A 26,642-nucleotide genomic window follows, 5' to 3' on the forward strand; every position below is an offset into this window, starting at 1 on the left:
GAACACCTTCGGAGGGAAAGTGTCGCCCTGCACCGCGCTCGCGAGCGCGTCCTGAGTGGGTGCGTGGGGACGAGCACACGTTCCCCGGCAGGAGAGGCAGTGGCTGCGGCTCAGGGCTTGTCCCCCAGCCTGGCCCTTCCCACTGAGGCCGGGAATGGATGACGCGCCGAGCCTGGAGGCGCAGGCCTCGCCCCCCACAGGAGACCCCTGTGCCTTCAGGCTGGGAAGGCGGGTGGTTTCCATGGGAAGAGCTAGACATGCCTTCGGGGGAAGCGCCTCTTGTGTAAGAACAGCAGCAGCGTCCGGTTAGAGGCGGCAACGCTGAGAGCGCCCTCATCACCGCGTCTGGGCAGGTGCACTGGGGCGGGGCCGCTGGCCTCATCTTGTTCCCCTGCCGCCTCGGACCCAGGAGGAGACCGCGGAGAAGGCCGTGCTGCAGGTCGCCTGCTGGGCAGTGGCTCACGGTGTCCTCGAGGCTGAGCTCTGGGTGGGGACCCGCTGGCCGCAGGGCACCCGGCGCAGGGACGGGCCATCCACGCGGGATCGCTCGCATCACGCCACGTGGGGAAGAGCTCGTCTGCTCACCCAGTTCTCCAAGGCCCGTCAACCGCCTTTAATTCTGACTTTAAAACATACACTGACTCGAACGCTCTGACTCCCGGCTGCCCTAGTCACAGGCCCTTCCCCGCCCCCCACCCCAGCTTCTCATCCCCGCGGTTGGCAGTTTCATCGGTTGCCATTTTGTTTGTCAAATATTGCGGTTGTTTTAACTGTTTTTATCACCCTCTTTAAGAAAGCTATCGTTGGATTTTACAGACAGAGGAGAGACTCATGCAGTTTATCAGTGGCCAGAGCGTGGCCCTAACTTCAGCCCTTTAAAGCAGCCCTGCCCCCGGCAGTAGTGGTGGCTGTTCTTGGTCCCGCGTCCCCTCCTGTGCGACATCACTCCCTCGATAGCCGATGGAGCCACTGGCTTTTCTGTGTCCGCCCTCTGCTTCTCTGGGCGTGACCTGCTCCGCGGTGCAAGGGAACATTGTGAGTGTAGACGAGGGTTCAGTAGCCTGGGAGACACGTGAGGTCTGATTAGCAGCAGGTCCTGGGGGTGGAGGGGACCCCCAGCACGGAACCACTGCCGTGTGCAGAGCACAGAGCCTGGGCCTGACGCCTCCCCTGGTTTCACGGCCGTGGTCACACCGGGCGCGCTCCAGGTCACGTTCGCCGGGAGAAGCGCAGCCCCTGCCTGGACGATGGCGCCCGTGGAGCCGCAAGGGGCCAGCTGCTGCTGGAACAGACCCCGGGAGGCCCCGCGCCAGCACCGAGGCGTCCAGATGTGAGGCAGCGAGGCTTTCTTTCATCGGACGCGCACGGCGCAGGACAGAAGGCAAGCGGGGACCCCGGGGCCGGGTGGTGCTGGGAGTCGGAGGGGAATCCGAACCTCACCCTCCAGCTGGGGTCCGGTCTCAGCCGGGCACACACAGAGGTTGGGAGAGAAGGCGGCCACGTGAGAGAAAGACATGTTCCCCATGACCTTGGTTCCTCAAGGGCATTGCTTCATGGAGCACGTGAGGGTGACACCGGGATGCGCCCTAGCACGTCCTGACAGTAACCCCGCTCAGGTACTCAAGCCGGACTCGGGACGCACAGCCGTGAAGGAAGCGGAGGGAATGATGGACAAAGGAAAGTAAACAGTCGGATGCAGAACGAGACTGACATTCAGCCTTTTCGTTTGTTTTTGTTGTTTTTTTAATCCTCATCGGAGGATGTTTTGTCCATTGACGTTTGGAGACAGTAGGAGCGGGGGGGGGGGGGGGGGGGGGGGGGGGGAGAGAAACATCAATGTGAGAGAGACACATCGATTGGTTGCCCCCCGTACACGCCTGGACCCTGCAATCGAGCAACAGTCAAGACCCTGTAGCTCTTGACTGGGAATCGAACCAGTGACCCTTCCATCCTTGGGCCGAGGCTCTAGCCACTGAGCCAAACCGGCCGGGGCAGGTGCAGCGCTCTCCCATAAAAGGCTGTCGCGATTATGAAATAGGTTTCTTCGGTGCCTTAACGCTGCAGATGGCTGCTGCCTGCTGCCGTGCTGAGGACGCCACAGCTGCGGGTGCCAGGACTGGGGACCACGGCCGTGAGCACCCCCGTGCGCAGCCCGCGCCGGACTCTTCCCGTAAAGGCGGGTCCCTACGCGGGGTTTTCCGCTGGGGCTGTGCTCACGGGTGCAACCCTTCCTCTCCGCTGACTGGGCCCTGGCGACGAGCGCGCTGGCAGCTTCCACAGACGCCTCTCTGTGAGGCCGGCCCGCCCCTGACAGTGAACCGTCAGGGCAGAGGCTGTGGCTTCGTCGTTGGTGGAAGTGAAATCCTCTGTGGGAGCCGCCTTCCTGCCGCCGGTCCGAGCTCGGAGCTGAAAGTGGTTTTGTAGCCGGAGGTAAAGGAAGGCTGATTAACTGCAGTTCTCAAATGTTCCGCTTTGAACAGGGCCTGCCAGTCCCGACCGTTCCCCAGCCACTCGTCGCTTAAATACCACCCACCTAAGCACCAAAAAGCCGCCGTGGCAGCATCCAGACCCTGTCGGGGGAGGTGGCTGCCGGGATCAATGAGAAGCGCCGAAGGTCGTCGGAGTCCCGCGGGAAGTCAGGAGCTGTGCACGGTCACGCGCCTTTTCAAGTCCGAAGAGGCAGCGAGGAGGCTTTTCAGTCCCTCATCGTTCCCTGCATCCACTCCGCTGACACTTGCCCAGGGACTGCTTCCTGTCCCGTCACCTGGTGTGGGATCGGAGTTGACCTGGTCCAGCGGGGAGGGGGCTAGACTGGGTTCAAGGCTGAAATGACATCATCTCTGAAAACAGCCAGAGCAGCACGGTAGCCCGTCCCAGTCCCAGAGCAGCACGGAGTGGCGTTGTCTCTACCAGGAGAACGCCGTGTTCTGAAGAGATGTATATACCAGTATGTTTAGGGGTAAAGTGTCGAGGCATCTACAGCTGTCAAATAGTTTGGCAAAGGTACATGTGTCTGCATGTGTATGTATAGATGCACACATATAATGTATATATTATGTATCAATATATTATGTGTGGATATGTATCTAGAGAGAGCAAACATTGCAAATTAGTAACAATTGGTTAGTCTAGGTGAAGAATACAGAGGTAGCCCTAACCGTTTTGGCTCAGTGGATAGAGCATCAGCCTGTGGACTCAAGGGTCCCGGGTTCGATTCCAGTCAAGGCCATGTACCTTGGTTGCAGGCACATCCCCAGTGGGGAGTATGCAGGAGGCAGCTGATCGATGTTTCTCTCTCTTCAATGTTTCTAACTCCTATCCTTCTCCCTTCCTCTCTGTAAAAAATCAATAAACTATATATTTTTTAAAAAAAGAATACAGGGGTATCCATTGTATTTATGTTTTACCTTTTCTATAGTTTTAAATATTTTCACAGCGCAAAGTTAGAGGAAAATTTATTATCTCTGATCTCAAGGAACTTACTATCTAGAGATCAATTTTTTTCCTAGTGTAAAGGAAGAGGGGAGGATTGGATTGAAGACACTCCTAGAATGTGGACACCATTAGACCAGGTCTGGACGCCTTTGGTGAGGTCTGGGCAGCCACATCGGCCACACCCACACCCACAGATCCCCCACAGGGAGGGAGCCTCTCGGCAGGAGTGTTGGGTGGAGGAGTGGGTGCGTGTGGGTGGAGCAGTGGGTGGGTGTTGGGTGGAGGAGTGGATGGGTGTTGGGTGGAAGAGTGGGTGGGTGTGGGTGGAGGAGTGGATGGGTGTTGGGTGGAGGAGTGGGTGGATGTGGGTGGAGGAGTGGGTGGGTGTGGGTGGAGGAGTGGGTGGGTGTGGGTGGAGGAGTGGGTGGATATGGGTGGAGGAGTGGGTGGATGTGGGTGGAGGAGTGGGTGGGTGTGGGTGGAGGAGTGGATGGGTGTTGGGTGGAGGAGTGGGTGGATGTGGGTGGAGGAGTGGGTGGATATGGGTGGAGGAGTGGGTGGATGTGGGTGAAGGAGTGGGTGGATATGGGTGGAGGAGTGGGTGGATGTGGGTGGAGGAGTGGATGGGTGTGGGTGGAGGAGTGGATGGGTGTGGGTGGAGGAGTGGGTGGATGTTGGGTGGAGGAGTGGGTGGATGTGGGTGGAGGAGTGGGTGGATGTGGGTGGAGGAGTAGGTGGATGTGGGTGGAGGAGTGGATGGGTGTGGGTGGAGGAGTGGATGGGTGTTGGGTGGAGGAGTGGATGGGTGTGGGTGGAGGAGTGGGTGGATGTTGGGTGGAGGAGTGGGTGGATGTGGGTGGAGGAGTGGGTGGATGTGGGTGGAGGAGTGGATGGGTGTGGGTGGAGGAGTGGATGGGTGTTGGGTGGAGGAGTGGATGGGTGTGGGTGGAGGAGTGGGTGGATGTTGGGTGGAGGAGTGGGTGGGTGTGGGTGGAGGAGTGGGTGGGTGTGGGTGGAGGAGTGGGTGGGTGTTGGGTGGAGGAGTGGGTGGATGTGGGTGGAGGAGTAGGTGGATGTGGGTGGAGGAGTGGATGGGTGTGGGTGGAGGAGTGGATGGGTGTTGGGTGGAGGAGTGGATGGGTGTGGGTGGAGGAGTGGGTGGATGTTGGGTGGAGGAGTGGGTGGGTGTGGGTGGAGGAGTGGGTGGGTGTGGGTGGAGGAGTGGGTGGGTGTTGGGTGGAGGAGTGGGTGGATGTGGGTGGAGGGGTAGGTGGATGTGGGTGGAGGAGTGGGTGGATGTGGGTGGAGGGGTAGGTGGATGTGGGTGGAGGAGTGGGTGGGTGTGGGTGGAGGAGTGGATGGGTGTGGGTGGAGGAGTGGATGGGTGTTGGGTGGAGGAGTGGGTGGATGTGGGTGGAGGAGTAGGTGGATGTGGGTGGAGGAGTGGGTGGGTGTGGGTGGAGGAGTGGGTGGGTGTTGGGTGGAGGAGTGGGTGGATGTGGGTGGAGGAGTGGGTGGGTGTGGGTGGAGGAGTGGGTGGGTGTTGGGTGGAGGAGTGGGTGGATGTGGGTGGAGGAGTGGGTGGGTGTGGGTGGAGGAGTGGGTGGGTGTTGGGTGGAGGAGTGGGTGGATGTGGGTGGAGGAGTGGGTGGATGTGGGTGGAGGAGTGGGTGGGTGTGGGTGGAGGAGTGGGTGGGTGTTGGGTGGAGGAGTGGGTGGATGTGGGTGGAGGGGTAGGTGGATGTGGGTGGAGGAGTGGGTGGATGTGGGTGGAGGGGTAGGTGGATGTGGGTGGAGGAGTGGATGGGTGTTGGGTGGAGGAGTGGGTGGATGTGGGTGGAGGAGTGGGTGGATGTGGGTGGAGGAGTGGGTGGGTGTTGGGTGGAGGAGTGGGTGGATGTGGGTGGAGGGGTAGGTGGATGTGGGTGGAGGAGTGGGTGGATGTGGGTGGAGGAGTGGATGGGTGTGGGTGGAGGAGTGGATGGGTGTTGGGTGGAGGAGTGGGTGGATGTGGGTGGAGGAGTGGGTGGGTGTGGGTGGAGGAGTGGGTGGGTGTTGGGTGGAGGAGTGGGTGGGTGTGGGTGGAGGAGTGGGTGGATGTTGGGTGGAGGAGTGGATGGAGGAGAGGATGGATGTTGGCCCCCGGGACAGGGAGGAAGTACTCTCTTCTGTGTGAGCCCCGGTTCGTTTTTGCATCTTAGTGCAAAGTGCAGTCAGAATCTGAGCCTATTTTGCAATGAAGAAACTGGTCTTTTCAGGATTCACGGAGTCGGAAGAGCGCTACCCACTCAGCCGTGTGGCAGGCCCGAGGCCCAGGGCGTGGTGGTCACAGCTTGGACCTGGAATCGGGGCCGTGGCATCTGGACCGACTCCTTCGAGGGAGCAGCCTGTCCCCTCTTCGCACACACTCCTGCCACGCCTCCCTCTGCGCGTCCGGAAAATGAAGAAATGGGCTTCTCTGAGGCCCCTTTCTGTACTGAAATTCTGTGGTTTTGATTCGTAATGATGACTCATCGTGAATCAACAGAGAAAATGAAATTATGTTCTGCATATTCTGGCTAAGAAAGCAAGCGAGGCTGTGCTCTCAGGTGCGTTTCCATCAGTCATTCGAGTGGGAAAACCGTTCTGTCATGTGAAGGTGTGAGGTCCGGTGCTGGGCGGGCCTGACGCTGCAGGGACCAGCCTGCCCTGTGGGCGCGCTCCTTCCTCGGCGGGCGGGCGGGCTGCCGCTCCCCGTCAGAGGGCCCTGGTCTGAAACAGCTCGGCAATGAGTGCGGGCACGGCGCTTCCCACTGATTGGCACGCCTCGCTCCCGCTGACTTCAGAGGAGGATTAGCCCCGCAAACAGAAAAGGGGTGTTTATAATGCAGTTGGCTTCCTCCTTCCCCAGAAGCCAGCAGCCTTCGAATCTCAATAATCTACCGGCGGTTTTCTGTGTCCGTCTTCAAACCGCCTCACCACTGGGATGATCTCAAAATTAAAACCAAGGGGTTTGGAGAGTGTCTCGCTGTCCCTTCTCTCTTAGCTACCGTTGCTTCTTCTTGGCTCATCATTTACCTGCTGGCGGAGGTCGGAGCCAGGTCAGGGCCCGGAGGCGCCGCCTGGCAGGGAGTGAGGGGCGTCCAGGCGAGGAGATGCCTCTGCCCACACCCACGGCCACGCCTCATCTCCGGGACTTTTCTGTTCTCCCGTCTGTTGTGTTGGTTCCTGTTCATCCGAGGGGAACACCCTCCCTGAGGGAGAGAGGCTCGCAGCCTGATGGGTTAGGACCTGTTTCTACAGGAGGGGGCCCTCGTGGGCACCCCGCTGGCAGAGAGGCCGTGCCCGAGCTGCCCAGACCCCGCACCCTGAAGAGCAACCGGTGACCCCCGCCTCTCAGTTCTCTCCCAAGAGAACAGCTGCTCATGTTCCCACGTCCTCGTCCACCCGTGTCCGTGGGAGGCCCGTCGAGTTTAGGTGGACACACAGGGTGCGGGGTCCCAGGGACTCTCCAATAACCTGAGCCAATGCCTTCGTTTCGCAGCAAGAAGCCACAGCGCCAGCGCCTTCCTTGGTGACGGTGACCCGGTGAGTCCCTCGCTCTGGCCGGAGGGGTGGAGTCACGGCCCGACCAGGAGGGGATGGAGCCTACAGCCAAGGTACGTGCCTTTGACCGGAATCGAATCTGAGACCCCTCAGCCAGAGGGCCAGAGCTCTCACCACTGAGCGGCTGGCCAGGGCCTCCTCTCTGTTCTGGCCATTCACTAGCAGGTCCCTCCTCGCCCTCGGTGGCGCCCGCCTCCCCTCTCCTCTCCTGCGTCTCTGGAGCAGAACTGCGTTCCTGCGGCTGGCGGCCTGCGGCCGGGCTTCCGTGCGGCGAGCGCTGCTGGACCCTGTTTAAGAAGCGCCCTGTCCCAAAGTCATGAAGACGGTTCTCTGCTCGGCCTCCAGCAGCAAAGGCTTGTTGTTTCCACATCCAGGCCCGCGGCCCCCGGCATGGCTGCCCTGTGAGGAGGGAGCCTGTTGGATCTCCCTGGGCGCCTCTCCCATGGGCGCCTCTCCCATGGGCGCCGCTCTGTTTTGCTTTTAACTGATGTTCTTTTCCCTCTGATGCCGCCGCATCATCCGTCAGGGCTGGCGAGTCCATTGGCCTTTTCTGGGCTCTCCGCTCGGCCTCCTGGTCGACCAGGACTCTGTGCTTGTCCGGCAGCTGCCAGCACGTCCACGGGCTGCGAGGAGGCCTCGCCGGGCTCCTGGCTCCGCTTCCTGCTGACGCCTGGGAATCCGCTTGCCGGCTGATCGCACAGAAGCCGTAGACCAGCGGTTCTCAACCTGTGGGTCGAGACCCCTTTGGGGGTCGAACGACCCTTTCACAGGGGTCGCCTAAGACCATTGGAAAACACATCTATAATTACATATTGTTTTTGTTATTAATCACTATGCTTTAATTATGTTCAATTTGTAACAATGAAAATACATCCTGCATATCAGATATTTCCATGACGATTCATAACAGTAGCAACATTACAGTTATGAAGTAGCCACGAAAATAATGTTATGGCTGGGGGTCACCACAACATGAGGACCTGTATTTAAGGGCTGCGGCATCAGGAAGGTTGAGAACCGCTGTCGTAGACAGTTCAGGGGAAACGGACATCTTTACAGAAACGTTTGCGTTTGTGCCCATGGCTGTGCCCTCACTACGGGTCCTCACGTCTCTCAGCACAGCTGTGTCGTTTCTTGGGTTCAGGTCTTACAATCTCGTTAGAGTCAGTCGCGGGCATTTGGGTTTTTAGGCGATCGTACCTGTTTTAGTTTCTAACTGCTCATGGTGGGGTGTGTTTTGATGATCCAAACCTACAGGACAAGCCATCCCAAGCGCCAGTTGTAAAGTAACAGACCTGTCGCTGTGCTCACGGCGCCCGAGGGGGAGCCACTGGCCAGGTACCTTGAGAGTGTCTCCCCTGGGCCCCGAGGGGACAGAGCAGCTGGGGGGGTCCAATGGCAGGGGACCCCTTCCTCTAACTTAGAGGAAGGCTCACAACCCCAGGCAGGGCGCCTTGTGTGGGACGAGGGTGGAGGGGGCAGGGGCCACCTCGGGCATCCCACTCCCTTCCTCTGTCCTGCACCCCAAAGTCCCATGGGGGGGAGAACGGGGTGCTCTCTCTTGGGAAAGGCCACCCCCGGCTACAACCGGATCCCTGTCCTCCGCAGGGTCCTGACCCACGTCTGCTTTCCTCCAAAACCCAAACTCTGTCCGTGTCGGCCCTCTCAAAATGTAGAAGGAAACAAAAATTAAAAAATGGGGCCACTTTAAAATGGAGTCAGCGCTGCCTCAAGCCTTTGGAATGTTCCAAGGGGACAAAATAGCTCTGGACGGGCCCAGAGCAACACTGTGTCCCCACAACTGTTTGCAGAGATAACAAGAAAGCAGCTATTCTAACCTCCAGGCCGAGAATTAGAAACATTGTTTAGAATTAGCATCACTGCGTCTCCTTATCTGCCCCAATGGCAGCTCTTCCTTCTCCGGAGGTCTCTGCCGCCTCCTCTCTTATACCCCCCCTCCCCCCCTCCCCCCCTCGCCCCCTCGCCCCTCCCCCCCCCCAGCCCCACCACCACCTCCTCAGAACACTGGGCTTCTGCCTGAATCGGTGCTTCCGGAATAGCTTATTGGTTTGTTTTTTATTGGTTGTTTTTTTTAAATCTCAAATAAATGCTATTGCCTTTCCCTTTGGCCTTTTATTTATTTATTTTGCCTTTTATGTTTAAGTTAACAAAAACAATGGAAAACATTTAATAAATGGTGTGAGAGGATGGCAACTTACTAATCATCTTAAACACCTTACACCGCAGATAAAAGATGAACTAAAAGAAATGTTAAATGTAGAATGAGAGGGCAATGAGCAGGAAGAAAAGAATTGAGTGTTGCCCTAGCCACTTTGGCTCAGTGGATAGAGCCTTGGCCTGTGGACTGAAGGGTCCCAGGTTCGATTCCAGTCAAGGGCGCATGCCCAGGTGGCGGGCTCGATCCCCAGGGTGGGGTGTGCAGGAAGCAGCCGATCCATGATTCTCTCTCATCATTGATGTTTCTCTCTCTCTCTCTTCCTCTCCCTTCCTCTCTGAAATCAATAAAAAATATTTTTAAAAAAACAGATTTGAAGCCTTGAGATCCTAGAAGAAACGACGGACACCAAGGCCAGGCTACGCAGCCAGCGCAGCGGCACGCACGGCTCTCACACAAAACCCCGCAAATGATACCAAGAGGAAGAGACGCCGAAAGAGCTCGGACTGCACAGGTGACGCTCGCCAAGGAAAGCTGGCGTTGCATAAAGCTGTGACACTTGCAAAACATTTCTTAAGGCTTTAACCCACGATGCTGACGTGGACGTGAGCCCCGCGCTGTGCGCTAGGAGGGACTGTGGGAGCAGCGCCCGGAGGAGGAAGGGCTGCTCCGCGTTGTATAATGCAGACGCAGAGGGGAGCCATGCGGTCTGCGCAGCCCCCCGCCCCCCGCCCCGGGGCTGCTGCCACCTCCTGAGGAAGGACTTGCCCCTAGTGCCCGATGCCGGTGTGTAAGGGGGGGGGGGGGGTTTGGTATCTGGTACAGAGTGCGGGGTGAGGGGACGCCTGGGGACTGCGGACTGGGGGCTGGGGACTGGGCCGCAGGGAGAAGCGCTATTGAGCAGGCAGGCGTGAGCAAGGCTGTGCACAGACCGGGGCTGTCTGGAAACCACCAAGAAGGTCATTACGACACGTCTGATAAGGAAATCCGTTAAGGGTGTGAAGTAAAAGATGGTGGAACTTTCTACAGACTGTGATTATAGTTAAAACTGCGCCTGCACAGGAGCAAAGGCTGGGAAAGACCCCGCCAACGACACGAGACGGTGATCTCACGGCGAGTTGAACGCGTCCTGCGTGTGTTTATAATATATGAGCCCACGGGCAAGGCGGAGCCTGCACAAAGCCGCTGTGAGTGGGGAGTGGAAGCAGCTGCACGTGCCTGGCACAGGGACGCAGCTGTCACGGCCACGCCAGGAAGACCCGTCCTCACCAGCTACGGGGAATGGACGCATAAACACAACCGATGTGACGCCACGTGCATCAATACGGCGTCAATACGGGCAGGCCCAGGCGCTCTCCCGGGGAGAGGGCGAGACCCTGGGGGAGGTGGCAGCTGTCTCAAAGGCTGGGCGAGGCGAGGGAGCAGGAAGCATGGCCTGGGCTTGCGGGCATTGACACCAAGAGCTGGCACTTGTGGGAGAGAGGAGAGAGGCAGGGCCAGGGGACCGAGGGCCTCGGATGTTCCCCCAGGAGTGTGAGCTTCACTCCAGTTTCTGAGTTTGTGCAGAAACAGAAGCTGAAGAAGGGATCTTTCTGCAGACAGCCCAGAGGGACGGGGGTGGGGCCTGGCCCGGGGCAGAGCAGCCCCAGGAGAAGAGGGAACATCACAGGGCGGGTGGGGAGGAGGAGCAGCAGGGACAGGGACATCGGAGATAACCATGAGGCCACCATCACCACACGGAGAGCGGCGACTCCCCAGAGGATGCCAGGGCGTGGGCAGCGCTGAGCCAACAGGTCCGCCCCTTCGGGTCACCTTCCCCCCATGAAGACACTCATCAGGCCGCTGGGGGAGGGTCTGAGGCTCAGGACAGGGGTGCCCCCGGAAGCAGTTCTGAGCCGCGTGCTTCCATGGCTGGGGTCAGGGAGGAGAGAAAGGTCACACAGGGCCCCGCAGGGGTGGCTCAGAGTTGAGCGCACGCAACCCAGGAACCAAGAGGTCACGGTTCCATTCCAGGCAGGTCACACGCCTGGGCTGCAGCTCGATCCCCAGCAGGGGGCGTGCGGGAGGCAGCCGAGCCATGTCTCTCTCTCATCAATGTTCCTCCCTCTCCCTGCCTCTCCCTCAAAAATCAATAAAAACAAATTAAGAAAAAGGAATGGCCACATGCCGAGGTTCTGCCCTCTGGGCGTCACACGTGCACCTCACCGAACCGTCTCAGTGCCGGGACCTCACGCCTGAGCAGCGGGCCCAGGGCCGGGAGGACCTCACGCCTCTGGCAGCCCCGCGCGAAGCAGCTTCACGGAACTGGACGCGGCTTTGGCTCCAAACAAGACAAACTGCTGATCGTGGAGAAGAGACGTCATTTGCTTGTTGCCGACTTTGGTCTGACAGTTGCCAAGGTCCAAGATGACTCTTCCTTGTGGACAAGGCTCTGTAAAGGTGAAGGCGCAAGCGCGGGTGGACCTCGGGCAGCCAGCGGCGGGGGGGGGGGGGGCAGCGCTCCCTCTTGAAGGTCTTCATGCGGTGGGTGTCCCTGGGGCGCAGGGGCCTCAGGGAACGGGAAGCCCGGCTCCGCTTCACTGCGTCGCGGGCGCTGACCAGCCCGGGCTCTGATGCGCCGCCTGCAGAAGGAGAGGTTTGGGCGGGAGCAGGGGCTCCTCCAGCTTCCCTGCGGCAGGACTGGGCGGCGGGGGGGGGGGGGGGGGGGGCCAGCGCCTGGCCTCGCTGTCAGGTGACTCCTCACGTGCCCTGGGCTCTGAGCCGGCCTGGTGGCCAAACAACGCAGAGCATGTGTCAGCAACTGCTAACAAGAAGTGTGTGTGCAGGGGCTGGATGGCGTCCGATGGGCTGCCACTCAGAGTGTGGGGGCCCCGGGGGCTGGGTCATGCTTCTGGGTCCCCTCACCTCCCCAGACTGGACGGCGGGGCCGGGATGGCACGTTGCCTCCCACCCGTCAGGCACTGATGGATGTGACAGTTGTCCTTCCTATTGGAGTGGGGTTGTCCGGTGCCCCGTGACCTCCAGTGGCCCATGGCCTGGGCGTGGGAGGAAGCTGTGAATGACTCTCCAGGGCCGCCACTGCCAGGCAGCGTGACCCTGAGGAGATGCAGAAGAGAGAGGAGCTAAGTGAATACTGAGAACTATTTTTTAACCGGGCTGAAAACAAAAGTAAGATGCACAGAAAGCTGGCCCGTGTGCCTCAGTGGTTGAGCATCGTCCCTGCACCAAGAGGTGGCCGGTTCCCCGTCAGGCACGTGCCTGGGTTGTGGGCTGGATCCCAGGTCGGGGTGGGTGCAGGAGGCAGCCGATTGGTGTTTCTCTCTCCCATCGATGTTCCTCTCTCTCTTCCCTTTCCCTTCCTTTCTCTTTAAAATCAATAAAAAAAAAAATACTAAAAAAGAGAGAGAGAGAGGGTTTTGCATCCACATTAATGTTGGGGAGCGAACCCTCGCCTGCTTCCTCTGCACTTGCCTCCCTGCTCGTGGGAAAGCAGCTGAGCGAGCAGAATGACTGCAGTGCTAACACCCTATCTGGGCGGCTCTCACCTTCCTAATGCCTCGGCCCTTTGATACAGTCCCTCATGTTGTGGTGACCCCCAGCCATAAAATTATTTTCGTTGCTACTTCGTAACTGTCATTTTGCTACTGTTATGAATCGTAATGTAAATATCTGATATGCAGGATGTATTTTCATTGTTACAAATTGAACATAATTAAAGCATAGTGATTAATCACAAAAACAATATGTAATTATACATGTGTTTTCCGATGGTCTTACGCGACCCCTGTGAAAGGGTCGTTTACCCCCAAAGGGGTCGCGACCCACAGGTTGAGAACCGCTGCCCTATCTGTAAGGGCCCGCTGGTCATGGAAACAAACGTATGACACCTTTTAAAGGCTCAGCTAGAGCTGGTTGAAATATACAACTAGTTAATGCAAGATTAGAGCCCAAATATGAAATCAGCTTTATTATTTACACGTTCCCGTCGTCTCCTCGAAGCAGCCCCGAGTCCTACCGTGTCCCCGCTCCCTGGGACCAGCCAGCAATGAGACGGCACTGAAGGGCACCCCCTGCACAGGGAAGGTGCAGCTTTCTGGCTGCTCGGCCAGTGGAAAAGCAGAGACGCGCCCTCTCCACCTTTCTGCTGGTGTTGGTGTGTGAGGTCACATGTTTGTTGTGGTTGTTTAATTGGCTTTTTGTGTCTCCTTTCATGTTACTGGCCTGGCCTCTTATCTCCTCTTAAATCTCTTCAGTTATGAGCATTCATTTCTTGCCATCTCCCTGCAGTTTGCTGTGAGCTCAGGAGCCATGCGGACAGCGCCCTCACTTCCTCCTCCCCACTCCTCAGACCACCTCCCAACTTCATACAGACTACAGGGTTGCCTCCCTACAGCAGACCTCCCAGCCTGCAGGTGGGTCTCCTGAGCCTTTTTTTAAAAATTTCTTTATTGGTTAAGGTATTACAAATGTGTCCTCATTTCCCATTAACCCCCAACCTCCCCCGCCCGCCCCCGCACCCCTCCCCACTCATGCTGTCATTTCCCTGTTGTCCGTGTCCATTTCTCCTGAGCCTTTGAGCGTCTGGGGCAAGGTTTTCCCTTCCCGTCTTCAGCCGCTAGTATGGACTCTCAAATACCAGTATTCGTTGAACTGAATGGTGAGAATTGTTCACAGCTCCTTGTTTAAGAAGGAACAGCTAAGTAAGGGCATCTAAAATGCAGTTAGATGCTAAATGGCACGCTGAGCAAAGTCTGCAGACGTTAATCCATGAATGGGGTACTTGCACTTTAAATTTTTAGAAGTAGTCATTCTTTCCTCCCAGATCTCTCAGCTGCATTTCCGAGATAGCGGAGACTGTGAGCCACATCATCTGCACAGGCGAAGCGCTACTGTAGCAATGACAATGCAACAATAATTACAACCAGAATGGAATAAAGACAGAGCATTGAGATGGGAATAAGACTTGCAGTTGCCAGCAATTTTAGTATCAGATTGTTTCCACTGAAATCATGGACGGTAGTTGTAATAAATATAGCACAAATGTAAGTGACTTGTGGATTCTGAAGAAAGTTTCCATTCAAAATTCAATTGCACAGCGATCAGTCTAACTCTTTGGAGAGGGACTTTGAGACGCCTTTGCACTGGCTTTTTGGTGTTTTGGTGGTGTTTGGGGTGTTGCACCTTTATAGCTCTAACAGCTCTGCAAGGTGTCCTAGCTGTTCGGGCACTTAATTCCCCCCTGGAGACAGCATCTGCAGAACAAAGGTGAACACAGAGACGCATGCTCGCACTCAGGCATCATTTGGGACCCTGGTTGCCATGGCGAACATTTGAGGGGCACACACCTGGACTATCTGGAGATGGAAATTACTTTTAAGGAGCGTTAGCGGCCTGGCATTTCCGGAGTTTCAGAGCCGTGGACACTGTTTCACTGTCAAGGCCCGCGGGACCCTCTGGAACGCCCTGCCTGGGAGGGCCGCGTGCGCTCTGCAGGGAGAGCCGCGTCTCCAAGCCGCTCGCCCCGGCTCTTCCACCCACAGCTCAGTGTTCCGCGGAGTTTGGCGGACGGTGTCTGGCTGGCTCTTCGGAGTGGAGCGCAGCCTCCGTGCAGCCCGGCGCCGAGGGGAGGGCATGGCCAGCGCGGGCGTTCCAGGCACACCGGTCCCGTCCAGGCTGCGTGAACCGGGGCGGTCTGAGGCCGCTTCCCGGCTGGCGTCCGTCGGGGCTGAGCTCGGGGGCGCCCTTCGGGTCGGGGTGCCACAGGATCGGGGAGACGAGCCGGAAAAGGAAGGCCACCCCGCGCGCTTTGTCTCGGGTTCTGGCAGCTTCTCCGGCCTGCGATTCAAACGCGAGCCGAGGGGCCCCCGCGCCCTCATTGGAAGCGGCCGGTGACTCACGCTTCCCGGCGCCTCCTCCCTCCGAAGCGGCGCGATTGTAGCTTTAAAAGGAAGTGACATGGGTGGGGAGAGACGTCAGCGAGGACCACTTTCCCCCGAAGGGCCCACCCCGGGGGTGGAGCCTCGCCTTTCTGCCCAGCGCCGGCTGCTTGCAGCCCAGAAAGTGGTGGCCGTCCCCGCGCGCGCCGCTGCCTCCCTCGGCCGCCGAGTCCACGTGCCGGGCTGCAGGGGCTGCAGGGGCTGCAGGAGGCAGGTACGTGCGTCCGGGCGCGCTCCCTGCGCGGGGCCCCCGGCCACCCTCCCCTCCTGGCTGCTTTCCTGACACCCGTGGAAGGGTAGGTGGGACCGGGACGTGGAGGGAGGAGAGGAAGTGAGGCGGCCGCGGGAACGTGGAGGGCAGCGCGGAAGGCGGAGGGGCTGCGCGGCGCCCGGACCGGCCCTTTGTGCCCCGCGGGGCGCGCCCGCCTCGCCCGCCGAGGATGCTCGCCGCTGCCCCGGCTCCGCGCCCCGCCCCGCCGCGCCGACCCCCGCGGCCGCCAGCGTGCGTCCTGCGCGAGATGGAGCGGGGAGAGGGCTCCCGGTACAGAGGGGCCTCTTTTGTGTCCCGCAACACGTTCTGCCCTCCCTGGCGTTTCTATGGCAACCACAAAAATACTACCCGAGCGCCCTGCAGTGATTGATGCGCGTTTCCCGGTGCCGCGCGGCTGGCGGGCCGCTGGGCCCCGCCGCCCCTCCTCGCCGGGCTTTGGTTTTTCCCTGTCACAGCGGGCGGGGGAGGGGAGTTGTCAAGGAGACGGTGCGAGCCGCCGCTTTATTTACCTGATTGTGGCTGTGCGTCTCTGTGTCCTGTCGAGGAATGGAAGGGCCGCTCTGGGCTGGGCGAGGCTCCCCACCTGGGTCCCTGTAGGAAGGGAGCGGGTCTCAGGACCGGGCCGTGCTGTGATCAGCCCTGGGCGGGGAGACGCGCTTCCTCATGGGGTCGGGGGTGGGCCTGGAGGAACTTTTAGGAGGCGGTGGGATCAGCCCTGGACATGCTACCCTCTGCTCAGCGTCCCAGACCCTCAGTATCCAGAGGAGCTCTTTGCTCCAGGCTGAACCTATTAGCATCAAGTCCAAGTTCAACCACCTGAGGGGAACAAGGGAGGTCAGCCTGCGCCTTGGGCGGGTCCCCCACCCCCACCCCCCGCCTCCCACTCCCAAGTGAGGGTGCAGGCCTGCGCCTTCGCCTTCGGCTTCGGCTTTGGGAGAGGGTCCCCCCCTGCGGTGCTGGCCCAGCTCCTCCTGGAAAGAAAGTGTGGTGAGGCGAGGGCCCAGGTACGGGCGGTGCGTTTCAGAGTGTGTGAGAGTGTGTGTGTGTGTGTATAGGTGAGCGGGTATGTGTATAGGTGTGTGTGTGAATGTCTGGGGTGGTGTAGGTGTGTGTGTGTGTACAGGTGAGTGAGTATGTGTATAGGTGTGTGTGTGGGCATGTGTATGGGTGTGTGTAGATGTCTGTGTATGTGTGTAGGTGTTTATGGGTGTCTGGGGTGGTGTAGGTGTGTGTGTGTATAGGTGAGTGGGTATGTGTATAGCTGTGTGTGTAGGTGTGTGTATAGATGTGTATAGGCGTGTGTATAAGTGTGTGTAGGTGTGTGTCAGGTGGTGTAGGTGTGTGTGTGTGTGTGTGTGTGTGTGTGTGTGTGTGTAGGGACAACAGGGGCAAATCGGAAATCCTGTTAAAACTACTGAACCTTGTTAATACCCTCAATGGGGAGATAAAGAATTGATTTGCAGGAAAAATATGAAACATGAGGGTGAGTCTCGTCGAGTAATAAGCAGCGTTAATGTGATTAGAATGAAATTACGTGTGCATTGGAAAGACAGGCCGCTGGGCCTATTGCAGGTGGGGAGAGGAACTGGCGTTTTATTCGCACATCCAGGAACGTCCATGAAGAGAGCGCTGCCCGTTACCAGGCATTTCCACGGCCCAGAGCAGCTCTCGGCTGGCCCTCGGCCCTGACAATCAGCTGTGGTGGGGAAAGATCAGTGCAGGTCGCGTGCCTCACAGGGCCCCCTGCTCCTGGAGGCGAAGCACCACGAGGGCCTCACAGCAACCCTCACGGGGCAGGCGGGGCTCCAGGGGGGTCTGCCTGCCCAGAGCCTGTCTAACCCTGTCGTCACTCGGGATTTTAAACTGGGCAGCGCGCCCGCGGCCAGGAGTTACCTGAATGGGGCTGAGCGGGACTAAGGAGGGGCGGGGGAGGCAGAGAACGAGTTAGAGGGAGAAAGCACACAGCGTGCACAGGACTAGCCTCGCTCTGAGGGCGTGTGCCAGGGCCGGCGGGTCCTGGATGCCCACAGCCGTGTGCCCGTCACTGGTCCTCGGGAGACGCACGCACCCTCGGCGCTCACAGGTGGGCAGGGTTGGGGTGGAAGCCCGGAGGGGGGCGCTCTTGGGTGTCCAGACCCTGGAACTGAGCTAACAAGAGCCGTGGGACGGAGCCCTCGGAGAGAGCCAGGGATCCTCTGGAAGCACAGCCAGGCATAGAAATAACATCCACCTTGGAGCCGCCGTGCGGAGGCTAACAGTGCTCCTCGGCCTTGACCTGGGGCAGGCAGGGGCTGCAGAGGCACAGCTAGGCTCGCCCGGAGGGGCCGCCACGGACACCGCTTCTGCAGTGGGGCTGGTCACCCTAGCAGCGGGTCCCACTGTCTGCGGGCTCGGACCAGGTGCGGTGACCTTTGTGAAGCAAATGAAAGCTGGGTCTGTACTCTCACATTTAAATCCACCAGCCAGGCCTGAGGACACCCGTACATGCGCACAGAGTGGAGGAGAGGAAGGAGGAGGAAGAGGAGGAGGGGAAGGAGGAGGAGGAGGGGAAGAAGGAGGAGGAGGAGGAGGAGGAGAGGAGAGGAGGTGGGGAGGAGGGGAAGAAGGAGGAGGAGGAGGAGGAGGGGAGAAGGGGAAGGAGGAGGGGGAGGAGGAGGAGGGGAAGGAGGAGGAGGAAGGGGAGGAGGAGGAGGAGGAGGAGAAGGAGGGAGGAGGGAGGAGGGAAGAAGGAGGAGGAGGCTAGGGACTGGGGAGATGCCGGAAGCCAGTTCCAGCAGGTCATAATTGCAAGAGTTTCATCGAAAGGTTGATGGAACTTGAGGACTCAACAAGGGCTGAGTCATATATGTTGTCGCCTGTTGGGAATGGCTGAGGGCATTTTCCCAAACTTGAAAAGGGATGATTGTTTGCTGCCAGATGGCTCAGGGCATCTTAATCTACATGTTATTGCCTCCTACTGGCCAAACACCGGAACAGCCGTAGGCTAATTCCCTCATTCTGACAATGGACTCTGTATAGGAAACCTGACACTTTGAAGTGTATATCTCCACCTCGCCTCAGGACAAGTTGTGTTAATAAAAAGCATGGGGTCCTGAGAGGAGGAGAATTTAGTTCCTTTTAGCTAGCCTCCTCTGACCCCCAATGGCTTTCGAAATTATATTTCGTCTCTGGACTCTTTAAGTTACGCACGGCCCCTTCTCCAGATTCCTGAACCCTTCTAGATGCTGGGACAAGAACCCCGGCATTAATGGCGTCCGGAATTGGGGCTTCCTGATCCCTGGCAGCACCAAGAGGGAGAGGAGTGGGACGGGGAGGTGCTGAAGGTCTGAAGGGGAGGAGGGGAACCGCTCCCGGGCGGTCCAGTTCAAGGGGAAGGCTGTCTTTCCTGTGGGAATAGGGCGGGAACGCTGTCCGCTGGTGGGAAGGACTAGTAGATACAGATTCAGGGACAGAAGGTTGTTTGAAGCCGAACAAGCCGGGTTGGTAGGAGAAAGACGTGTGAGCAGGAGGCACAGCCCTTCCTGACCCAGATCGAGCGGAAGCTCACGAAGTGAAGGCTGTGCTCAGGTCAGACTCGAAACGAGGAAGGAATCCGGGAAAACCTCACACGTGCCCACAGCTCATTCTAATCACATGGCCCGTAGCCGTCGTGGGGGATTGTGGGGGCTCCGATGAGCGTGTGGCAAACCTGTTGTGTTTTATGGGATCCGCTGTGCTCTGAAAAGAAGGTCTGATGGGTAAGGAAGATGTGTGTTCACAGTTCTGAATGGTTTCTGACACCGAAATGTTTAGAGAAATGTGATCAAGCCTCCCTCAGAGTCATTGCCACTACCCGGAGCCTGGCACTCCGATTCCGTCATCTGCCCAGCACGGAACCCGTGGGAACCCGTGAGAACCCGTGGGAATCCGTGGGAACCCGTGGGAACCCGTGGGATCTGAAACTTGGCTTCAGGTGCGGATGGGGGAAAGAGGAGGCTTAACAAGATTTACGGTGCATTTGTGACTTGCCAGGTGCTGTGGACACATTGTGAGTACAACCAGGTACAGTGCAAATAGCTACTGTTTGGGGCCTGGCCAGGTAGCTCAGTCAGGGCGTCGTCCTGATACCCCAAGGTTGCAGGTTCAATTCCCCCGTCAGGGCACAAACAAGAATCAACCAATGAGCGCATCAATGAGTAGAACAACAAATCTCTCTCTCTCTCTCTCTCTCTCTCTCTCTCTCTCTCTCTCAAATCAATCAATAACAAATAAATAGCAACTGTTTTCAACTAACTGAAAGATTTTAAGGGGGAAACCGTGACTGGCTGATCTTTGTTTTAATGACTGAATAAGAGGAAATGTTTTAAAATAAGAACCATTTCTGGTGAACGTTGTCATGGAACAATCTATCCAACCCTCCTTCCTCTATTTTTAAGACGTACTCTTGCTCCATAAAGATTTCCTACGTGTTTTCATTTGGCCTTCATTCTGTTACTCCCATCTGGTTTGCTCTACTTCCGCTGACCCTCAGTCCTACCTTTCAGTCACACTCATTCATTCATTCATTCATTCATTCATTCAAAAATACATGCAGCCATACATACACTCATCATCTGTCCACCATTCATTTTTTCACTCAAAATATGTTGCGTGTCATGTGTCGGGCACTATATGTTACGGATATAGAAACAAGTGGGAGAGAAACCATTTCTTCCCTAAAAGAGCCCCAGGCCCTAGCAGGCAGACACAGCCCCTTAGGTCAGGGGTGCTATTTTTGACAGAGGTGCTTATGGCTAATGGCACTGGGTGCTTGTTTTATTATGGAGCAATTCGGCACCTGGATTGTGCTGGGCAGAGAGGGAGAGAGTGGTTAGCAGCTGACTTGTGCGTCTTGTAATTTTCTTATATCTTCCCCGTTGGCTGAGTTTCTGGCTGGCGTCAGTAAACATTTGCGGATGAACGAAGGGAAGAAGCGGAGTTTCTGACGCTGGGGACAGAGGGCAAGAGTGTGCAGAGGCTTGTGCAGGCTGCGCGAGGGGGTCTCTCCTGGCGAGTCCCTTGTGGACTCCCCTCCCGCTCACCTCCAGGTGCAGCCTCTCAAAGGGCAACTCCCCCTGCATCCGGCCCATGGGCTCCCTAGACATCTTCCTGCCGCTTAGAGCCTAGAGCCGGAGTTCCCATCACACCTCCCGTCGATGCCTCATTCCCACAAAACCAAGGAGCTTTCCACACTCTCAGTGAATGACCCCGAATCCCGAAGGTCGCGACCTTGCTGCCCTACTTCCTGTTTGTGTTTCCTGAGGTCTGGGCGCCTCTGGGTGTGATTGTTTGCTCACATCACGTCTGCCTTCCGTGTGGAAGTTCCATGGGCAGCGTGGCCAAGTCCATCTGGAGCGCTGCCCACCTCTGCTGGCCCGGCTGCAGGATCCGGGAGAAGTTGGCAGGTTCCCCTCCTCCTCCTCCTTCATCATTTGGCTCTCAGAGGAGATGGCTTCTCCCTAAGGCAGGAAGCTGCCCGGAGACTCGGGGTGACCAGATCTCCCCTCTGAGCTGGAGTCCTGCCTCGCAGCGACTTCATGGTCACTTCTGTGCAGGGTCTGAGAAAGAAGAGGCACCTTTTGAACTTTGTGGTAGTTTGAACCCGGACGCTGGAATTCCTGCAGGAGTTATTCCGGGGTCTGGGCGATGACAGGTCACCTGCCGGAGCCACAGAGTCAGGTGACCAGCCGCCCCCGAGGGACATGAGGACCAGCACAGGCCCCGCTCGCCGAGGGCCTCCTGGGTGCCAGGCTGAGACTGTGCATCGATTCATTCACTCCGTCCTAACAAACGGAGCGGGCACAGGCAATGATCACGTTACATCTGCAGATAAAGGGAGTGAAGATTAGAGAAGGGTCCTCCCCACCCCCCTCCCTGTCGCCATGAGGACCAGAGCTGACATCTGAACCCAGACGTCCTTTCGTCCGTCCATCCCCAGGGCCCGCACAGGCCCACACAGGCCTGCACACAGCAGACGTGCAGTACATGTCTCTGGACTGACAGCAGCTACTGCCACGTAGGTCTCCCCTTAAACGCCGCCTCTCCCCAGCCTTAAACGCACAGGAACACTGGCCGAGAGAGCAGCGCCCGGGACTCGGGGAGACGGAGCAGAGCTCGGGAGCCGCTCTGGCTCGGGCTGTTTCCCTGTGGCTTAGCCCCTGGGGACGTGGGGGGCAGGGAAAGGCCTGGGGCGAGACAGCCCGTCAAGTACATGTGAACTGGCCTCCCACCGCCTTGACCCAAGGGTTGAACTTGGCTGAGAGGTTGCTCTTGGGGGCGCTCTCCGGGTCCCCAGGGCTGTGGTGGAGGCGCAGGGGCTTTCTTTCCTGTTGTTGGTCGTCAGCATCTACGTCCAGGTTAAAGGCAAGGTTGTCTGAGCAGACGGCCAGTGCTCACCTTAGGCCAATCCTGGGAGGCGACGGGAGCGAGGATGGACCGGGCTGTGTGTGGTCTTTCCCACCCTCACCAGCTCCCTCGAGCCGGCACCTCCCTGCAGCCAGAGGTTACCAGGCTGGTGAAATGTTAGAGTCTGCCCAGACCCCATGCCCCACCCCACCCGGCCGCTGCCCTGGTCCACACGCAGTCACTGCGTCACCGAAACCCTCTTCCTTCCAGGTGTCAGAGGTCCTGGCTCCTCCCTCTGCTTCCCTCTCTGGCCCCGGGAGGGAGGCAGCCAGGAGAAGTGGCCAGGCCTTCCCGGATGTGCATAACCCTCGTGCTGCCCCCGAATGCCTGGCCCAGGTCCTGACCTCTCCCTCCGTCCCAGTCATCCTCCATAAGCGTCCCTCTCTCTAGGTGCCGTCTGCCTCGCTCCATCTTAACGACTGAGAGAGGTCACGGTCAGATCTGCCTCCAGGGCCTCCAGCCAGGTCCTCCCCGGTGATGTTCTTGTCTGGCGAATCCTCAGTCTTGACCCTGTTGACATTTGGGGCCAATTGATCATTCGTGGCCGGCGCTGCCCTGTGCATTGTGGGATATTTAGCAGCATCCTTGCCTCTCTCTGCCAGACGCCAGGAGCGTCCCCCCAGGCCCCGATGCTGCAGACATTGCCAAATGCCCCCTGGAGGGCTCCCCCTCCCACCTCCAACCTCTGCCTTAGGGACTCCCGCTGCCCTGCAATCCGGCAGGTCCGCCCCCCTCCCCCCCATCCCAGCAGACCACCCCAGGATGAGCGTGCCCTCACCAGGGTTACAGAGACCCATCGAACCAAAGGGGCAAGTCAGGCATTTACACTCGTAAAGAGACAGGAGCTGGAAGTCACGGAACAAGCAAAGGGCAGCTACGCAAGCAGAAGCGCTGGGACTTGGGGCCAAACCTGCCTGGGGAGTCACCATGTAACCCAGGTCGCCTAGAGCCTGCTGGGCGGGGCGGGTGGTGGCACCGCACCCACTGGCCATCCAGAACTCCAAGGCCCGCCTGCCCCTCCTCCTCTCCCAGGGGGACCGCCCCTCCCTCCGTGGAAGGGATTAGCATCTACAGAAAGAGGTGAGAGCCCACACCCCCGAGAATGGAGTCCCAGCTTCCCGGGCTCCACACCCAGCTCCCACAGGGACTCCCTGGCCTCAGCACCCACCCTCCCTCTGTCTCCAGCGCTTCCCTGCAGGTCCTGGGACCAGCCTAGGCCCCAGCTAAGGTAAGGCCCCTCCCAGCCCAAAGCTGGTGCACTCCAGGTGTCCCTGTGCCAGGGGGCTGGGCGGCCTGGTGCCGGGTGGCTGGGTGGCCAACTCTTGTCAGCTGGCTTCTCCCCTCCAGGGCCAGCATGTGGGCATGAGCCGGGCAGGCCTGTGCTTCCAACTTCACTGCAGTTCCAGAACCCTCACCGCATGCCCTCCGCAATCCCACACCAGCCTGCGGTGGGCCACGCCCCTTTCCCTCAGCACCACCGTGCTGAGGTGCTCATCTGGCTTATCTCATTGGTCTTATCTCATTTCGTGGGGACTCCAGCCCAGTGGGACGTGAATTATCTTCTTATCTGACCTGAAACTGAGGCACAGATTGGCTTATCTGGAAACCAGACAACCGATGGGCCCGAGCCGCCTGTCACTCCTTGAGCCAATTCAGCAGAGACAGGGTTGAGTCACCTCTGTGCGTTTGTTTATTCCAGGCCTGCTGGCAGCGTGGGGGAGCAGCCGGTCACCCACAGACATCTGCTCTGCACCCCCATCAGCGGCTGCTCCTGTTGGGTAGAAGGACAGAGACTACAGGGGAAGGTCTGCAAAAGGAGTTAGAATGGGTTTAATGGTTTCAGGTTGCAGGCAATGTGGGCGGGACCCCTTTGTTTGGGCAACAGGGTTGTTAATCTTTCCATGAGAGTAGGCGGCTCTGGGATGGGCTCTGGGATGGGCTGCGCAGGGGCTGGGGGTAGGGGTGGGGGAGGGAAGGGTGTACAACTCCCAGCCAGGTTAGAACGGCCTTCCTTTAATCAGAGCAAAAACAATGCGGTTAGCAGCGTGGTTAACATTTCTTATAGCTGATGGCTGGCCCCCCATATTCTGTTCTGCCCCTGACAAGTTCTCACGCAGCCACTGGGCCAGGAATAGCTGCTCCGAGCCCAGCCTGGGCCTCTGGTCTGTAAAGAGCTAGACTCTCACCGAACCAGTGTGGCTCAGTGGATAGAGCGTCGGCCTGCGGACTCAGGGGTCCCAAGTTCGATTCTGGTCAAGGGCATGTACCTTGGTTGCGGGCACATCCCCACTGGGGGGCGTGCAGGAGGCAGCTGATCAATCTCTCTCATAGATGTTTCTGGCTCTCTATCCCTCTCCCTTCCTCTCTGTAAAAAATCAATAAAATATATTTTAAAAAAATAAAAATAATCTATTTTAAAAAAAGAGCTAGACTCTCCTCGCCTTCTGGTGCGACACATTCCTTCCCGAATTTTCTCCGGGCCCTTCAGGGTGAAAGGACCTTCCATCGCTTATAAATGTGCAGGGATTCTGTCTCTAACCCCCACACCCCACCCCGCCCCGCCCGCATCCTGTGGAAATGGAAGAGGTTATGGAGACCCGACAACGTACTGGAAGCCTCGCTGTCACTAAAATCCTCATTTGGCCTCCATTTCTAGAGAAATAATAGGTTTAAAGTCCAAGTCGGGAAACAGAGAGAGACTTTAAATGTGCCTGATTATTTCAATTATTCATACGGGCTTCCATTTTAGCCAGACGGGGACTTCCTCCCCCTTTCCCGCTGCTGGTCTCCCAAACGCCCGGACTGCCATTTGCCTTGAAGGCGGTCGGGTCTGGAGCAGCTCTGCTCCCGCTTCGGGCCCCAGAGGACGTGCCTTCGGGAGCTCGAGCCTCCCTGCCCGGCTGGGCTCCGGGCTGGGCTCTGGGCTGGGATCGGGGCTGGGCTCCGGGCTGGGCTCTGGGCTGGGATCGGGGTGAAGGGACCGGGCTGGGATCCGGCTGAGATCTGGGCTGGATCGGGTGCAGGGCCCGGGCTGGGCTCCGGGCTGGGCTCCGGACTGGCTCTGGGCTGGGCTCTGGGCTGGGATCGGGGTGCAGGGCCCGGGCTCGGCTCCGGGCTGGGCTCCGGACTGGGCTCCGGGCTGAGCTCTGGGCTGGGATCGGGGTGCAGGGCCCGGGCTGGGCTCCGGGCTGGGCTCCGGACTGGGCTCCGGGCTGGGCTCTGGGCTGGGATCGGGGTGCAGGGCCCAGGCTGGGCACTTAGGGGAGGATTAGTAGAATATTCCTCAGTTTTATGCTGATGTTCCAAAATGAGATTTATTCTCTTAATCTGTCCTGGGCGGCGGCACAACGGGCACTGACTGGACTGCTGTCTGTCTCCGGAGGGGGGTGTTTAAGCTACTTACCCTCTGGCTGGGGAGGAGAAGAGCAAACCATTTACTCCCAAGTGTCCTTGGTTTAGGGAAGATGGGTTTACTAGGTGGCTGCAAACTGCTGTTTCACCACCTGCCTCGGTTTCCCTATTCCTTGTCCTGAGATTTCCCTAGTGTCTCACTATGCTACACTAGTAAGGGGTTGAACGCCTGTCTTGCTGGCTCGTTTGTTTTACACTCAGGAAACGTGAACATTCTGATGTTGCCAAACCAATGGACCCATTGCTTTTCCTTCAATTATTTATCTCCCCGCTGATTTCATTAACTAAATGACGCTTCTGGCCGGCCACCAGCTTTCATTCACAAACTCCCTCCGTCAGCGTCTGCTGCGTGCGGGCCCGCTGGCCCCTGGGGTGCGGGAGGCACAGACGCCCTCCCGCTGGGCGCAGCTCTGCTCCCGCCGGTCTCGGAGCTCTGCTCCCGTGGCCATCGAGGGGCGGCTGCTTCTGCAGCTCCCGGGTCATTTCTCCTGCGCCTTTGAGTCCTGAAATGTCACCTGAACGTCACCCCGGGGGGCCTGCTGGAGCCAGTGTGGCCCCGCACCCTCTATGGGTGCCTCGGGAGGAGTGAGCAGAAGCAAGCAGTCGCGCTCAGGACCCGAGAGGAATGCAACACCAGTAGACTCGCTTTCTTTTTCTTTTTTCATAGTTTTTATTGATTTCAAAGAGGAAGGGGGAGGGAGAGAGAGAGAAACATCAATGATGAGACAGAATCATTGATCGGCTGCCTCCTGCGCGCCCCCTACTGGGGATGGAGCCCGCAACCCAGGCATGTGCCCTTGACTGGAATCGAACCCGGGACCCTTCAGTCCTCGGGCTGACGCTCTATCCACTGAGCCACACCGGCGAGGGCTAGACTCACTTTCTTGGAAACTAGGAAGTCCCGGAAGAGGGTGGTCTGGAACCAAAGGCAGCCTCTGTGAAGGGAGACACGTCTGATCCCCCCAGGTTTCCTCTGGTCCTCGGCCCAGGGCCTGGTCATCCCAGGTGGCGGCGTGGACGCCGGGCTGCTTTCCCTCGGCTCCTCGGGCTCCCTGCCAACTATCCCAGAGCCTTTGTCCACAGGCTGCTCTCAGGGCCCCTCCTACCTCAGGCCCCAGTCCCAGGGAGATCAGACCAGCAGCTGGGAGGCCCCACAGCGTCCTGGTGGCCCTGACGTCACCGTGGACACTGCCGTCCCACTCGGCTCCAGGCTGGCGAGGGGAGAGGGCCTGCTCCTGCGCTGACACGGCCCTCGGTCTCCTCCCCATCGCGGGGCCTCAGCCACTCCCAGGAGCCGTGCCATGTGTGCGGTCCCGCCCCGGGGACTGCCAGCCGGCCCTGCTCACACCTGATCTTCTGTCGGCCCACGACTTGGTTTTTTAAACAATGTTATGAGGTGTAATCA

General features: G+C 58.5%; 1 protein-coding gene and 1 long non-coding RNA gene across 4 annotated transcripts in view; one reads left to right on the forward strand and one right to left on the reverse strand.

Moving 5' to 3' along the window:
- Nucleotides 1-13,723: 13,723 nt before the first annotated feature.
- LOC118659764 lies at nucleotides 13,724-16,246 on the reverse strand. The gene is made up of 3 exons (XR_004968696.1): nucleotides 15,913-16,246; nucleotides 14,542-15,134; nucleotides 13,724-14,085 (listed from the first exon to the last, which is right to left on the reverse strand). It is a non-coding gene; the product is annotated as an uncharacterized LOC118659764 (long non-coding RNA).
- AGPAT4 (1-acylglycerol-3-phosphate O-acyltransferase 4) overlaps nucleotides 15,158-26,642 on the forward strand; it is a 57,739-nt gene continuing 46,254 nt past the window's right edge. The window contains exon 1 of one of the 3 annotated variants that reach the window (XM_036316115.1): nucleotides 15,158-15,428. The gene's annotated coding sequence lies outside the window, so the exon portion shown is untranslated. Of the gene's footprint in view, nucleotides 15,429-22,885; nucleotides 23,055-26,642 lie in introns of those variants that run through there. The other 2 variants (XM_036316114.1, XM_036316113.1) reach the window with 2 other exon arrangements.

This window comes from Myotis myotis, unplaced genomic scaffold (genome assembly GCF_014108235.1).
Source record: "Myotis myotis isolate mMyoMyo1 unplaced genomic scaffold, mMyoMyo1.p scaffold_m19_p_7, whole genome shotgun sequence".
Classification (NCBI taxonomy): Eukaryota; Metazoa; Chordata; class Mammalia; order Chiroptera; family Vespertilionidae; genus Myotis; species Myotis myotis.